Below are 13,568 nucleotides of genomic sequence, written 5' to 3'. Positions count from 1 at the left end.
ATACCACTATTCATTCACTCTCACATTCATACACCGGTGAAGGCAAGCTACAGTTGTAGCCACAGCTGCCCTGGGGCAGACTGACAGAGGCGAGGCTGCCATATCGCGCCATCGGCCCCTCTGGCCAACACCAGTAGGTGAAGTGTCTTGCCCAAGGACACAACGACCGAGACTGTCTGAGCCAGGGATCGAACCGGCAACCTTCCGATTACAAGACGAACACCCAAGTCTTGAGCCACGATCGCCCGAGATGTGAAGCACTCAGTGATTTTGATAAAATGACTCATCAGTTATTGATCTGTACTACACTGATCTACCACGTTAGTAAAGCTGGTGTTCTGGTGGTGGAGAGACCTCGGATCATGTTCTGGTTTTGGAGCAGTGATCTGCTGATGGTTCAGTTTAATGAGCTTCTTCAAAATCCTCCCTGACATCATGACTGAAAGGACGTCCATGAAAACAGACTGAAAATTACTGATATGTTCACAATCTGAGAGTTTAAAGCTTGACAAACTTGATTCAGATGAAGTTATTTGAGCTGAAAACAACTGGATCTTTATCCTGTGCTTGTTCTGATTCTTCATGATTCCTCCACAGAGTGGACCAGCAGAGCTCAGAGGTTCCCAGTGGTCAGTCTGCCCAGCAGCATCAAACACACCTGGACTCCATATTTATGGTCTGTACATGTACAACAACTACTGTTACATCTATTCTGTTCACAGTCCTCTCCATGCTGCTCTTTGTAGACCAGTGGATTGTCAGTGTGTCCAACATGGATCTGACGTTTGGCTCCATGATTTCAGTCTGATTGGCTCATTCACAAATATTCTGTTCCAGCTGCTGGAGGACAACATCATCACTTTTGTGAAGAACGAGCTGAAGAAGATGCAGAAGGTTCTGAGTCCAGATTACCCAGAATGCTTAGAGAGTCAGAGGAGCAGCAGCAGAGAGGCATTTGTGAAGATCACAGTGGACTTCCTGAGGAGAATGAAGCAGGAGGAGCTGGCTGACCGTAAGAGGATTTATATAAAGATTTAAGATGTTGGTAATAAGTGGAACACTTATGTATCAACATGTATTCAAATAAGTTTTTGTATGGCGTTTATAAAAAAAAGGTGATATTCTTCCTTTATTCAGAACTTCAAGCTGCAGTTTGTCATCGTAAACTTAAGTCTAAGCTGAAGAAGAAGTTCCAGTGTGTGTTTGAGGGCATCGCTAAAGCAGGAAACCCAACCCTTCTGAATCAGATCTACACAGAGCTCTACATCACAGAGGGAGGGACTGCAGAGGTCAATGATGAACATGAGGTCAGACAGATTGAAACAGCATCCAGGAAACCAGACAGACCAGAAACAACAATCAGACAAGAAGACATCTTTAAAGCCTCACCTGGAAGAGATGAACCAATCAGAACAGTGCTGACAAAGGGAGTGGCTGGCATTGGGAAAACAGTCTTAACACAGAAATACACCCTGGACTGGGCTTAAGACAAAGCCAACCAGGACATCCAGTTCATATTTCCATTCACTTTCAGAGAGCTGAATGTGCTGAAAGAGGAAAAGTTCAGCTTGGTGGGACTTGTTCATCACTTCTTTACTGAAACCAAAGAAGCAGGAATCTGCAGCTTTGAAGACTTCCAGGTTGTGTTCATCTTTGATGGTCTGGATGAGTGTCGACTTCCTCTGGACTTCCACAAAACTACAATCCTAACTGACCCTAGAAAGTCCACCTCAGTGGATGTGCTGCTGATAAACCTCATCAGGGGGAAACTGCTTCCCTGTGCTCACCTCTGGATAACCACACGACCTGCAGCAGCCAATCAGATCCCCCCTGACTGTGTTGGCATGGTGACAGAGATCAGAGGGTTCACTGACCCACAGAAGGAGGAGTACTTCAGGAAGAGATTCAGAGATGAGGAGCAGGCCAGCAGGATCATCTCCCACATCAAGACATCACGAAGCCTCCACATCATGTGCCACATCCCAGTCTTCTGCTGGATCACTGCTACAGTTCTGGAGGATGTGCTGGAAACCAGAGAGGGAGGACAGCTGCCTAACACCCTGACTGAGATGTACATCCACTTCCTGGTGGTTCAGGCCAAAGTGAAGAAGGTCAAGTATAGAATAGAATAGAATAGCTTTTTATTGTCACTGTTACAAGAACAGTGAAAGGCAGTTTGGCATCTCTCCATGTGTGTGGAGTACACAATAGCGTAAGTATTTACACAATGACAAATTTACATTTACACAAGAAAGATATGTACAAGTTATACATACACCTGCAAACATACACGCACATACATACATATATGTATATATACATATTTGCATCCGTACATGCATACACACACATATTTCCACATACACGCTTACATCTATATACATACACATACATGCCATCTAACTAGCAGGTGCATTGAGAGGTGCAGTGTGATCAGTGATATTGCACATTGAGTGTGTGGCGGGGGATGATATTGCACATTGAGTGGGGGTGGGGTGGGGGTGCTGTTGGAACTATACTAAATAATGTTATAATAAATAAAATTTAAAGTGGTAAGGGTGTTGTTTGCATTGAAGTATAAACAGAAATACGATTTATAAATAAGGTGTAATGTCCATGAGTGTTGGCAGTGCAGTTATCCTCCAATCAGGGTGGAGGTAGGGCATGTTTGACAGCCTGTGGGTAAAAACTTCTGTTGAGTCTGTTTGTCTTCGACTTGATGGACCTGTAGCGTTTACCAGAGAGGAAGGGGGGAAAAAAGTGAGTGTCCAGGGTGCGAGGGGTCTTTAATGATGATGCTGGCTTTCTGCTGAAGTTTGCCAGTATAGATGTCTCTGAGGGGGGTTAGTGAAGTGCCGATTGCCCGCTCTGCTGCCCTCACCACCCGCTGCAGTTTCCTCTTGTCCTCCGCAGTGCAGCAGTTGAACCAGAGTGTGCAGCAGTAAGTCAGAAGGCTCTCAATGGTGGAGCGGTAGAAGTTTACTAGCAGTCTTTGGGGTAATTGGGCCTGGCGTAGTTTCCTGAGGAAGTACAGCCTTTGTTGTGCTTTCCCTACCTGGTGGGAGATGTTTGTGGACCAGGTAAGGTCGGCCGAGATGTGGACTCCGAGAAACTTGAAGCTTTCTACCCTTTCTACCTCCTCCCCATCAATGTAGAGGGTAGAGTGCTCAGATCGCTTTGTTCTTCTGAAGTCGATTACCATCTCCTTGGTCTTGGCTGTGTTCAGATGCAGGTTGTTGTCGTCACACCATTGCTTCAGATGCTGAACCTCCTCTCTGTAGGCTGAATCATCGTTGTTGTCGATCAGTCCTATGACAGTGGTGTCATCAGCAAATTTTATAATGGTGTTACTGGTGTGGATAGGTGAACAGTCATGGGTGAAAAGTGAGTATAAGAGGGGACTGAGGACACACCCCTGTGGGACACCCACATTCAGAATGAGGGTGGAGGAGGTGTGCTCTCCCATTCTTACGTTCTGGGGTCTGTTGCTCAGGAAGTCCAGTATCCAGTTGCACAGTGAGCTGCTGAGTCCTAAGTTGCTTAGTTTATTAACCAGTTTGTGGGGTTGAACTGTATTGAAGGCGGAGCTGAAGTCCACAAATAGCATTCTCACATAGGTGTTACTACAGTCCAGGTGTGTGAGGGCTGTGTGAAGAGCTGTTATTATGGCGTCCTCTGTCGGCGTGTTTGCCCTGTATGCAAACTGGTATGGATCGAGGTTTGCAGGGATGGCAGCTTTAATGTGGGACATGATGAGCTGTTCAAACATTTGGCAATTATGGGTGTTAAAGCAACTGGACGATAGTCATTCAAGCAGCTCACTGTGTTCTTCTTGGGCACTGGAACGATGGTGGATGACTTAAGGCAGGATGGTACTACAGACTGTAGCAGTGAGAGGTTGAAGATGGTGGTGAAAACCTCTGCTAGTTGGTCTGCACATGCTTTAAGCACTCTACCAGCTACACCGTCAGGACCAGCTGCTTTCCTCGCGTTGACTCTGCGCAGTGTGGCTCTGACCTGGTGCTGCTCCAGCTGGATGGGAGTGTCGTCCCTCTCTGTAATGGCAGGATGGGTGATGGTGTCCCTGTTTTCTTGGTCAAAGCGGGCGAAGAAATGGTTTAGGGTGTCAGGTAAGGTGATGTCTGGGGAGTTGGTTTGTGTGCAACTGTCTTTGTAGCCAGTGAGTGTCTTGATCCCCTGCCACATGTCTCTGGAGTTCTTTGTGTTAAAGTGTTCCTCGATGCGCTGTTTGTATTTGCGCTTGGCTTCTTTTATGCCTTTAACCAGAGATTGGCGTGCCTCTTTGTAGACTTGTTGGTCTCCTGATTTGAAGGCGCTGTCACGTGCTCTTAGTAGGGCTCTCACCTCACTGTTGAGCCATGGCTTCTGGTTCGGGAACACTTTAACACTCTCTTTGTTGTTGTTACGCTCTCAGTACAGAAGCTGATGTATGAGAGTACAGCAGATGTGTGGCCCTCAAGTCTGATCCTTCTGCAAATACACTCCAATTCGTGTTATCAAAACAGTCTTGTAGGGCCGTGGTGGCTTCCATGGGTCCACACTCTTACTGATTTTTCAGATGGTTTTTGTCTTTGAGTTAGAGGTTTATAAGCAGGGATCAGGGACAGAGAGAGATGATCAGAGAGTCCGAGATGAGGCAGGGGGTGGCCTTGTAAGCATCTGGGATGTTGGTGTAGACCTGGTCTAGTGTGTTGTTTTCCTCGTCGGAAAGCTCACGTTTTAAAGAATCCAGGCAGGACAGATTTCAGGTTTGCGTGGTTAAAATCTCCTGCCACGATCACGGCGCAGTCCGGGTGCGTTGTTAGCCGTTTATTAATGGAGCGCTGGAGTAGCTCCATGGCTGACTTAGCATTAGCTTGCGGCGGCACATAAACTGCTATTATTGTGATCGCTGTGAGCTCTCTCGGCAAGTAGAAGGGTCTGCACTGAATCATCATGTATTCTATGTCTGGGCAGCAGTGAACGACTTTAACTGTGTTGTTGGTGCACCAGTTATTGTTTACAAACACTAGCAGACCTCCCCCGCGTTTCTTACCGGACTCTTTGTTCCTGTCCGCTCTGAACATAGCGTGGCCTGCTAGCTCAATCGCAGTGTCTGGGGTAAAAGAGTCCAGCCAAGTCTCTGTGATGATCATAACACAATAATCCAGACAGCGTGAGGTGATCCGCAGTCGTAGCTCGTCCATCTTGTTATTTAGTGACCGTGAGTTGGTGAGGAAGAGGCTCGGAATAGCCGGTCCGTGTGGGTTAGCACGTAGCCTAGCCTTCAGCCCCGCTCTCTTCCCTCTCTTCTGTTTACTGTGCCTCCGTCGCCTACGCCACTTCAGCGGTGATATGGTGAAATTAGAGTCGGTGACCCTCCGGATCTCAGGGGGAATTGAGTCCCAGTCATTATCAGCAAAGGTGTGGAGGTTTTTGTGGTTTAGAACCGCAAGCAGTTCAGTTTTACTGTACTGCATATGTGCTCCTGCATATCGGAGTAAAAGTGAAACAAAAATACACAAAATAAAAAGAAAACCTCTAAGTTGAGGAGAGCGCCGGGCCGCTGCGACTGCTCGCGCCGCCATCTTGAAATGATGGAGGAGCTGAGACAGATCCACACTGGAGTCCAGAGAGCAGGAAGATGATTGAGTCTCTGGGAAAACTGGCTTTTGATCAGCTGCAGAAAGGAAACCTGATCTTCTATGAATCAGACCTGACAGAGTGTGGCATCGATATCAGAGCAGCCTCAGTGTACTCAGGAGTGTTCACACAGATCTTTAAAGAGGAGAGAGGACTGTACCAGGACAAGGTGTTCTGCTTCATCCATCTGAGTGTTCAGGAGTTTCTGGCTGCTCTTCATGTCCATCTGACCTTCATCAACTCTGGACTCAATCTGCTGGAAGAACAACAAACAACCTCTACACGGTCTAAACTATTTAACAAACCAAAACTTCAATCTCTCCACCAGAGTGTTGTGGACAAGGCCTTACAGAGTCCAAATGGACACCTGGACTTGTTCCTCCGCTTCCTCCTGGGTCTTTCACTGCAGACCAATCAGACTCTCCTACGAGGCCTGCTGACACAGACAGGAAGTAGCTCACAGACCAATCAGGAAACAGTCCAGTACATCAAGGAGAATCTCAGTGAGAATCTGTCTGCAGAGAAAAGCATCAATCTGTTCCACTGTCTGAATGAACTGAATGATCGTTCTCTAGTGGAGGAGATCCAACAGTCCCCGAGATCAGGAAGTCTCTCCACAGATAAACTGTCTCCTGCTCAGTGGTCAGCTCTGGTCTTCATCTTACTGTCACCAGAAAAAGATCTGGATGTGTTTGACCTGAAGAAGTACTCTGCTTCAGAGGAGGCTCTTCTGAGGCTGCTGCCAGTGGTCAAAGCCTCCAACAAAGCTCTGTGAGTACATTTGTACTCATGTCTTTATTTTAACATCCAACTGTGTCAGTAATTTATTTCACCAGGCTTTGTCTTTGTATGAATTTATATAAGTTTTGTGATTTCTCCAATACAACTGTAACCTCTTTGATGTCTCCAGAACTCTGTGTACTCGAGACGCTGAAATCACCATAAACTCTGATCATCACTGCTGCTGTTATGTTATCAGTCTTTGTTTAAAAACCTAGGCTGCATGTGCCTAATGTTGTGATATTTTATATTCACATGCATGCTCCTAGATACGTTTCTACTGCAGGTCTATTTTTAGTCACAAACTCTGGTGAAACTCTTGCTTTTACATTCATGGTGGGTCCTGCATTAAAGAAAGCATTTGAATTACTCAGTGAATCATGGCAGCCAGAGAAACATCCTTAGTTACACTTTAAACTCTGCTTCGGTCGTCCACAGTGTGTTTGTTGTTTCTTTGTTGTTGTTGTTGGCCTGCTCTCTCCTCTCACTCCAATCTGGTTGCAGCAGATGTTTGTCCCTCCCTGAACCTGCTTTTCTTCCAGTTTTTCTTTCACACTGTTGTCAAAATGTTGTTACAGACTTGGGTGCAGCACCTCAGTTCATCTTCAGTCTGAAACCAGCTGTTTTAGCTATATCCCCTGAAGCACACGCTCCCTGGTCATCTCTGCTGTGGTTGCTATTAAATTTAATCTTGATTAAAAAAAAAAAAAAGAACAAAAGAAAGAAAAAACTGAAGTCAGACTTGATGCCATTTATTGGCAGCATGGTGCCTGTTTGTCTTTGATGATAAACTGCAGCACAGTCTAAAGCAAACCTTCTGACTTTATTGACTTTATGCATGTAGATATTCTTCCTGTTCACCTTGGACACACAACAGCTCTCTGTTTGTTGTGATTGGATCTAGAACACAATTCAGATCAGCCAACATATCCTAACCTAGATGATTTTTAAGGTGGCATCTGGGAGGAAAAGTTAAAAATCAGGTTGGATGGCCTTTACTGTATGATGGCCTTCGTTGCACCACATTGATAGCCATGCAGGGTGGTTCACTCCTTGGGCAAGAAGACCGAGGAGTGAGCCACCCTTGGTCAATGCTTGGTCATTCAAGCTCACTGTTTTCCCCTTGTTGGTTGATGATAAGTATTTTTTCTTTTTTTACCTGACTTATGGTAAATGGCCTGTATTTGTATAGCGCTTTTACTAGCCCCGCCTAAGGACCCCAAAGCGCTTTACATACCCAGTCATCCACCCATTCACACACACATTCACACACTGGTGGAGGCAAGCTACAGTTGTAGCCACAGCTGCCCTGGGGCAGACTGACAATGACGAGGACAATGACAATGACAATGATGACTTATAGTCATCATTGTCCTCAAATTAACTCACACACTGCTGACTGCTGTAGCTTACCTGGCTGAGCAGGTGACCCATGTACTGAAAGTTAGAGTCGTGACTCCAGGGCCTGGTTTGAGTCTGCCCAAGACCATTTCCTGTGTGTTATTCTCCTCACTTCTCCCTCCCTTCCTGTCTTCTCTGTCCTATACAGTGAAGACAAAAGGCCTCAAGTTCTGAAAACTCTTCCCCTTCATCATCTTCCAAATCATCTCTCTCATCTAAAATCACCAGTATTCTCTGAGTAGAGAATCTTTTCACAATCTTGAATGATAAGGATCCAAGTGGGTTGTCACAGTCTGGCTGGGGCAGACTGTATGTGTTTGCAAAAGAGGACTCAAGCGCAGACCAAAAACTAAACGTGGCGTGGATATAACAAAAAACAAGCCATTTATTGAGGCTAGTGAAAAAGGTACAAACAAAAGGGCATTGGTGAAACTAAACAATAACCTAAACTGGGTGAACTAAAACTAAACATGAAAAACCTTAAACATGAACATGGATACCTGAAGTTGAGATGTGGATGAGCAGACGACCTGACAAGGAATGACAGAAAGCACACGGACTAAATACACACAGGAGGATAATGAGGGAAGTGGGAACACATGGAGAAACAGCTGACACACATGAACATAACGTCCTCAGTGGAAGAGTAAAACTAAACACTATAGACACAGGAACACAAGATCTCTTCAAAATAAAACAGGAAACATGAGACAGACCTGACAACATGAACTTGACAACATAAGACTCACAGGCATGAAACACATGAAGGGCAAGGGAGACTTCACAGGGGATGGAAGACACAAGGGGAATCTAATAACAAATGAACATAGGAAACCTAATAAGCTTAAACATACACTATAAACATCAAAAGAACTAAAACTCAAAACACTGGGTCATAAGACCCAGGATCGTGACATGGGTAAAGTTATTTATTTGTTATGTTCCTATTTGCAGCTGGGATAGATTGTAAAAAACTCTCGGCTGCCAAAATTACATCCAGTTTAAAAGAAAAACATTGAGTGAAGTGTTTGTTTCATCATCCTTCACAACTCATCAACCAGGTGTCACAAACTGCAGCAGAACAGTACAAAGCATGTCTTACTGGATGGCTGCAACAACCAGAGTTTTAACTACCTTTGGTATTTCTTGACAGCATGAGCGTAATATTTACTGAACAGAGTCGTCTTCTGTAATCTTTTCAGATTCAGAACACTGTATTTATTTTCAAGGGGCAATTAGGATACTGACCTTGCCAATCGTACATACAATACACAAACATCACATTGGGGAGACAGATCAGGCTAGGTAGCTGGCCGGTCAGCCACTAGAGCAGCGACCCGGAACCGAACAGCGGAAAATGCACAACATCAGGAAAGATGAGGAGAAAAAAGAACTCCCCCCAGACTGAGCTCCAACAGGGAGATAAGTTTGAGAACAGAAAAAAAAAATAACTTTTGCGCAGAGCACATGAAAACCCTTAATACGCCATAGAAACACATGACAAGCAACAGGGAAGGGTAAAAGATGAGAGACAGCCGGTTTAGACAGCGCATCCGGGCCTGCAGCATTTGCGCTGGTCCCCTCGACCCACCGTCTGCACCGGAAGGGGATAAGCATGCTTAGGATGGGAAGGAACAGTCTAAACACCGTCTGTTATCAGGGTGAGGTTTGTTATGTTCAGCTCCAGCCTTGAGACCACAGCTGGCGCCGGTATGTTAGCCGCATGAAATGATGGTGGTTTTCTTTAGTGTGAACAACTACATGTCAATTTCACAGCTGATCTAACAGTCTGTCACTCGTCTCTCAATCTCCCGTTGGAGAGCCACGAGCTTCTCCGAGAGGTTATCAGTTTTGCGCTCAAAGAGCAAAGTCTGAGAACTCACGACCGCCATGAGCTTCTTCAAAATCTTATCCATGCTGCGTTCAATGAGCCCATTTTGAGAAGTCATGACCCGTCCCATCATTTCAATCACAGCGGGCAGCCTTGTGGGGTTTTGAACAGCTGATTCCGCTTTCTTTAATCTTCAATAAGCTAGGGCCAGCCAGCTAAGATCAGTAAGAACCCTTTGCTGCTGTGAATGTCCGTGCTGCTATATTTCAGTATCAGGCTCTAAATGTACAAATGGATCTGAGAAGATTTCCAATCATCTTTCTACTAGATTTACAGTTTGTTTTCATGTCTTCTGACTCAGAAGGTGGAGCAGATGGAACTTACAAGGAGTAAGTGCTGATATAGAAGAAGAGTTGTGTTTTAAATGAAGCTATTTAGTTAACCAATAATTGTATTGCATGCTGGCATTAAAAAATGTTTCATTTGACTGATTTAATTCATTTGTTTGTTTTTTCAGACTGAGTTGCTGTAACCTCTCAGAGAGAAGCTGTGATGCTCTGTCCTCAGTCCTCAGCTCCCAGTCCTCTAGTCTGAAAGAGCTGGACCTGAGTAACAACGACCTGCAGGATTCAGGAGTGAAGCTTCTGTCTGCTGCACTGCAGAGTCCACATTGTACACTGGAAACTCTCAGGTCAGGATTCAAACATCCCCACTGCTGATCATTAAATGATATTATTGTATAAACAACCAAGCTTTATAGAAGTGGCAGGTGAACTTTTCGTTTCTTTGGATTGCTTGGGAGATTCTTAATTACTGTCTGAAGATTTTTTACAGTCACATATTTTGTTTTAAAGGTAAAACAGAAGTATTGTTCAGTTCAATGAGCAGGTAGCTGTGAGATTCATAATAATGAGGTATATTTGTATTAAAGATGACTAAACTTGAACAGTAGCTGTGTGAGTTACTGTGTTTACTCATGTGTGCTGATGTTGTGAGTAATTTAAAGCTGAAGTAAACTTGTAATGAGTTTAATAGAGTTTCTGAAGTAAGTGTACTTGGAGATATTTATGTGTTAGTCCAGGACCAGGAGGCTGTGTGTAGCATAGAGGAACCCAGACCTCAGCTTTGTGTCCTGGCTTCTGTTGCTGCTGCTACAGTTTCCCCTCATCGTTCCCTCCAACAGTCTCCTCACTGTAACAAATCAAAGTGTTACTGTATAGATTCACGTCTGAATGTTGCCATGTGCTATTAAAACTAAAAGTGATGTTTCATACACCCACGTGGTTCAGTCACACAGTAACTGATGGTAAATAATGTTTGTGTTGAGCACATCATACAGGTCAGCTGCTCCACACAGATCTCAGGTTTACATGCTGGAACAGTTTGTGATCATGAAGGATAAACCTCACTTCTTTGTTTCATACAGATGTGACATGAACAATAACACATTCATGAAATCCTTTTAGGAACACAAACACTATTGTAGCTGGAGAATATATTTGTATGTAGGATAATGTAGGGGATCATGAACAACAGTAATAACTAACCACCACCTCACCATTTGGGTTGGTAGCTGCATGTTGATTGATGAAGTCATTTTCTTCTTCCTCCATTTCTACCTTATTAACATCAGATTAAAAGCTGCACAGAGACAGGCACTGGACATGTTTAGCCTAGCTTAGTACAAGGACTGGACATGGGGGAAACGGCTCTCATCACTGGATCAAAACATTAAAACAAATCTGAAGTAAAGTTTTGTTGAAGTGAACTGTGGTGGTGCCCTACGCTCCCTCTAAGCTGCACGCATGCGCAATTGCGCACTGCTGGCACGGTCTCTGCACACAGAAAATCTGCGTTGCGCACAAAAAAAAATCAAATCTCAATTGAAATTAAAATTAAAACTTTAACAATTCTGTTTTGCAGTGTTAGTCAGTAAGTGACTGGCTGCTCCTGTATGGGATTAGAACGATGCCACCTTATCCCATAGTCCAGCCAATGATGCGATTCACATTCGTATATATGCAGCTAATCAACGTTGACAGGCTATGACAGCGTCCTTATGTGCAGACACCGGTGTTTTAGCGAGCAAAGCGGCATGGCTGATGTGGAGTGAAACCACGTTAATGACAACGTGTCCAACCATTGGAGATGTGAGCAGGACAGACGGAACAACTGACGGAAAAAGTGTGGACTTTATACCAGTTTTTAAATTGTGTTGATAGACCACGTAAAACCAGAGTTATGAGCAATGTTTGGTTTTTGGTTTTCTTCCTGAATACTATCGTTGTTTATATTTACTGCAGGAAGAAATGGTAAAAACACCATTTTATAAGGAAAACGCTCGAAAGCACTCTCCACCTGTGAGCAAAGATGAAACCAAGATCATCAGGGGGTCCTTTGTCCCTCTTTGGGGGGAAACTCCCACTGGGTTTAAATCTGGGACTCTCCACCATTTGACCCTTAGAACTGAAGAAGCTTCTCGGATGAGAGGTGAAACGTCTTCAAGCAACTCAAAGAAGTCCAGACGATTTTCTTTCCAAGCTCCTTAGACTACAATGACCTGGATGACTGAGAACCTTCACAGACACTTGAGCTCCCTGAATCTGGCTCCAGTGCAGCAGCAGTTTTCACATATACAATGTTGACATTTTGCTTGCGTGTCTCCAGGTCTGTTCTGAATGTAGGCTTGAATTTGACCACGTAGGCGGGGTCATCTTCTGAGCTCTCCATCACCTGAGAGAGACGACAAATCACAGAATCACAGAGCATGAAACCAACTTTTCTCCTCCCAGAAGTTCAGTCACAGACCTGCAACAGAAACAAGAATCAAAGATTCAAATGACGTAGAGCATTCATTTACTGATATCCACAAACATGTCCTCTACATATTCATGCTGTATTTACACACACATACAGAGGCTGTTTGTCTCTCACACACAGACAGGACACTGAGAAATACATCATGTTAAATATACCTGCAGGGTTCCAGCTGTGCACTGTCCCAGGTAGCTGTGATTGCCATGGCAACCTTGGTGTTGTGCACGATGCAAGGACGTGTTCAAAGGCAGACGTCTGGCAGCAGCATCATATTTGATGCACTATCTGTACTGAGTGTGCTGACTTTATTTCAAAATCATGAATCACATGTTAGCACGTTTCTGTAACTCCCAGGTAACCATGGTTACCCAGCTACGTCCAGTAGTCTCCAGAGAGACCAATAGCAGGTTCATGTTGTAACGCCGTGGCTTTGGTAGTCTCTCCTTTTTCTACAGCTCATGTTTTCTTCTTGTGATGGTGCGTCTTGAGGCTCATACATGCCGTCATTTGTTGATCCTAAGAACGTTCCTCAGACCGACTTCTTCAACAACACTAATCGGCCTGCAGTTTGTAGCTACTCACTTCACTGTGGCGTTTGTTAGCTTGTCTTTCTTTGGTTTATCTAGACTGTCTGCCCAAGCCTCCCACCTCTGTTTGTTTGGGTGGTTTGTTTGCTGCCGTCAACAGCGTGTAATGCATTTAAGTGATACTTCAGACATGAAGTACTCCGGTGATAAAAAACTCAACTTTGCTTCCAGATAACTTTAGTTGTATCAACACTGCCTCCTGGAACAGTTTAAAATTAACATGTCCATGTCAAAGATCTGTACCTGTCTCCATGTTTCTGTCCCCGCCCCTTTCTTTATGTCCTTGGTCATGTGAGCGCTGCAGTATTATTAGGCCCACCATCAATGCTCTCATTGGTTGAGGTGCATAATGACGCCCATTTCAAGCCAGCACTGATCAACATCCCTCCTGTGACCCATGGCTTTATATTCAGAGCCAGTGAGCACTTTCACAATAATCATGATTTTAAAAACTGTGATTAAAATAATTGCTGACGTTAATCAATTAATGAGTTAACGAGATAATAACA

The 13,568-nt window shown here is 44.5% G+C and overlaps 1 pseudogene; it reads left to right on the top strand.

Moving 5' to 3' along the window:
- The first annotated feature begins 613 nt into the window (after nt 1–613).
- The window catches only part of LOC120435241, a 139,821-nt pseudogene continuing 126,866 nt past the window's right edge, over nt 614–13,568 (top strand).

This window comes from Oreochromis aureus, linkage group 3 (assembly GCF_013358895.1).
Source record: "Oreochromis aureus strain Israel breed Guangdong linkage group 3, ZZ_aureus, whole genome shotgun sequence".
NCBI classification, from domain to species: domain Eukaryota; kingdom Metazoa; phylum Chordata; class Actinopteri; order Cichliformes; family Cichlidae; genus Oreochromis; species Oreochromis aureus.
This window is presented reverse-complemented; position numbering and strand designations above follow the sequence as displayed.